This window comes from Mus caroli, unplaced genomic scaffold (assembly GCF_900094665.2).
Source record: "Mus caroli unplaced genomic scaffold, CAROLI_EIJ_v1.1 scaffold_20717_1, whole genome shotgun sequence".
Taxonomy (NCBI): domain Eukaryota; kingdom Metazoa; phylum Chordata; class Mammalia; order Rodentia; family Muridae; genus Mus; species Mus caroli.
The window spans coordinates 6,378-10,301 of NW_018388446.1; the positions used below are offsets into that span (position 1 = coordinate 6,378).

Genomic DNA, 3,924 nt, shown 5'->3' on the forward strand with positions numbered 1-3,924 from the left:
AACATGATGTGAGAAGGTGTACACATATAGGCAAAGTTATTTTCTTGTTTGCAGTCTTTGTTTGTTTGGGGAAAATTGGTAGGTGTCTGATTACTCTTTATTTCATTGTTGTATTGCAGTAAAAGATTTAAAACAACCATCATATGTTTGCCTTTGATATATCCCTCTGTGAAATCAGCACTTCTGGGGCCAATGAAGAAACTATGGAGCATTCACTCCCCTCCCCCTCCTCTTTCCTCAGTAGAAATGTATTTGATCAGCAAGTCTTGAGTCAAACTGCTGCCTTTAAAAAAAAAAAACCAAAGAAACTGATTCAGTTCAAAATTAATGCAACTATTTCAAAACTGGGTTTCTGATACTTGTGAAGGTTTTTCTTTATTAGATAAGAAGGCATTACCATTAAATCCATTAGTATTACATTGCTTTCAAAGAAAAGGGGNTGAAACTATAATCCAGCATGTTTTACTGNNTTTAAAGANGGGAGCACACTTTTGTATGGTTGGGAGATGTAGCTGGAAAGAACTTTGGAAAATATACAATCAAGATATTTCATCTCATATTAAAAGAAAACTCTCAATCACAGTGTTGGATTTTATTTGCATTTTGTTCATCTCAGTTTTTCTTTGGAAACTCCCTCATTGGCATTGCTATTTGATTGTAAAGAGGGGCCCAGTATCAGCTTGTAGACTTTGTCAAATCTTTTCCTGAACATAAATGAAAATATTGAAGGAAGTAATATTTTCACGGTGTGAGAATTGAGAATTTGCAGACCCCTGCACAGTCTCTTACAGTGTGCCTACCACCACTTGGTGATGCCTCTTAAACTTTCTCATCATGTGCTTATAACCTGTTCCATGAAAAACAAATGAAACCATGATTTTTTTCTTCATGATGTACCATGTTTAAAATAGATAGTGGGACCTCATAAAATTGCAACGCTTCTCTAAGGCAAAGGAGACTGTCAATAGGACAAAACTCCAACCAACAGACTGGGAAAAGATCTTTACCAATCCTACATCTGATAGCATGCTAATATCCAATATATACAAAGAACTTAAGAAGGTAGACTGCAGAGAACCAAATAACCCTATTAAAAATGGGGTACAGCGCTAAACAAAGAATTTTCTACTGTGGAATATCGAATGGCTGAGAAACCCCTGTTGATTATGTACCATAAAAGGAATAGCATTGAATTCTATANTGTGTTTTTGTGTGTCAACTTGACAAGGGGTCACCTATGCCAGCTGATTTGGTTTGTTTGTTTCTTTGTTTTGATACAAGAAGAGGGAAGGAAATGTTAGTTCAGATAATTCCCCACCAGATTGACATGTGGGCATATTTGTGGTGAATTTCCTTGATTGGTGATCTATTTGAGAGGTCCCAGCTCAATGTGAATGCTGGCCCTGGGCTAGTGGATACTTAAGAATACAGGCCAGGAAGCCAGGAAGCAAAAAGTCAATAAATAGCACTCTTCCATGATCATACATCAGTTCCTGCCTATAGGTCCTTGCCTTAAGTTCCTCCCCCAACTACCCTGGATAATGGATTATTAGCAGTAACATGCAATAAAGGCTTTTCTATGCAACATGGGTTTTGTCGTGGTGTTTTAGTAAATCAGTGTCTAATCAAGAGACTGTAACAATTCAACAAAATAAACAGGACATTGATGAATATAAATCTGTAGTTGGCATATCAGAAATCTGAAGAATTATTAAACCTCAATTATGGAAAAAGGAAATGTAGACTCCTATAGAGCCTGTCTTTCTAGATTGAGTTGGAATAACCCCAACTATTTTCATTGTAGTTCTATTTCCCCCAGACATCACATCCTAAAGGAACAACACATGAAGTAAGCTCCTACAGACATTTGCCCATTTGCTCTTCTCTTGGAGGATGTTCTGAATTGAAATTAGAAACATGGAAGACAGTTACAGAGCATCATGCAACGACTGAATTGTCCACCCAAGTTCTCTGAAAAGGACTCCACTCTAATGTTCCATTATTTTCTAACTTTTTATCTTTTATTTTCTATTTCAGGCAGGGACAGATCTGACCAGTCACTAGTAATTGCCTTACCCATCCCAGAACACATAAGGCACTGCATGAGAGAACCAGCAGGGGAAATATCCACAGAGACCATCTTGTGCTGGAACACTGCCATGTTTTAGTGTGTAAACAGCATATACATCTATTGTCCACCTGACACAGGCATATGGCTGTGTATATGTTCAGGATGAGGTGACTAGAGCTCAGACTAAGAGTGTTCAAGGTCACAGTTGGATGAAGTGGCAGATTGTGGGTGGAATGAAAAACATCTGACTTCANAGATCATAATTGCCAACATTTGTTATATAAATATATTANGAAAATTGATTTTCAAAACAAATAGAGTAAAAATAGCCCCAAATAGAATAAGTGAATACCCAATCCACAAGACCTCTTTCATTGGGAAAGGCTGATTTCTTTCACAAAATCCTCCTGATGCAAATTCACCCAAAACAGTAAAACTCTGACTGTAATATTTCTGGCAATCAAGATGTTGTACATGAAAACCAAGTCAGATGCTGTTCCTGCTCCAGGAAAACCCACACATGCTAAATAAGAAAAGACATAATCAATGATGTGTGCAGTATTTAATGTTGAGTGATNTCACACACTGATGCAGCCACCAAAGGACATTGGATCCATCNATGGCTCAGCTTAGGACAGGTGAGATGGTCTGTAGGGTGTGAGGTGGAGCTGATGTCTTCAGTGGAATAAGGGTGCATGGGCCACCGCATGTTTTNCTGAGGGCAGAAGAGTGGTCTGGGAGAGATGCTTGAGGTTTTGCTCAGGATGAGGCATTGTTCCCTTTTCTCCTCAGCTTCTGTTCTCACATGCAGTGAATAAGAGCATAATACTTCATACTAATTCTAACTTAAGGAACATCCTTTTCTCTGAAATTGGCATTGGGATCTAGGCAACAGCTTCCTTCTTCTCTTTCACATACTCAAGTTCATTTGTGGACACAGGTCCAGACTCTCTGNCCATTGGTCTCTTGTCGCTAATCTACCTACTGATGCTACTGGTCATGGCATTCATAGCCANAGACATTTTAATTTCTTGGAGGGGCTGGAATGACACCATATGTAAATTCCTTGTGTACCTGTACAGAGTTTTGAGGAGTCTCTCCCTTTGTACCACCAGCATGTTGAGTGTCCTCCAGGCCACCATCCTCAGTCCCAGAAGCTCCTGTTTAGCAAAGTTCAAGCATAAATCTCTCCATCATATCTCATGTGCCATTCATTTCCTGAGTGTCCTCTATATGGTCGCTATCAGTCACCACTTAGCATCCATCATTGCTNCCCCCAATTTGACCATGAATGACTTTGTTTATGTTACTCAGTCCTGCTCTATTCTACCCTTGAGTTACCTCATGCGAAGTATATTTACTACACTGCTGGCCATCAGAAACATCTTTCTTATTAGTCTCATAGTCCTCTCGACTTGGTACATGATGGCCTCTTGTGCAGGCATGGGAAACAGACCCAGCATCTTCAAGGAACTAGCCTGTCCCCAAAAACATCCCCAGAACAAAGGGCCACCCAGAACATCCTGATGCTNGTGAGCTTCTTTGTGCTGATGTCCATCTTTGACACTGTTGTCTCCTGCTCAAGAACTATGTTCCTGAATGATCCAACATCTTACTATATGCAAATCTTTGTAATGCATAGCTATGTGACAGTCAGCCCTAATGTGTTTTTGAGCACTGAGTTAAATATAGTTAACTTTTTAAGGTCTAAGGTTGAAAGGGTGATAAATGTTTGAGTCTTCATTGATGGGTAATAACTTTTAAGAGGAGCCAATGTACTGGCATCAGAACCAATGGCATGCTGTCTATGTGCTTTGGCATTTGTGAAATATGAAGTTGTTTTAATTTTAAAA

The 3,924-nt window shown here is 39.2% G+C and overlaps 1 pseudogene; it reads left to right on the top strand.

The window, feature by feature from the left end:
* Nucleotides 1-2,690: 2,690 nt before the first annotated feature.
* On the top strand, nt 2,691-3,807 carry LOC110287611 (annotated as a pseudogene).
* The last annotated feature ends 117 nt before the right edge of the window (nt 3,808-3,924 follow it).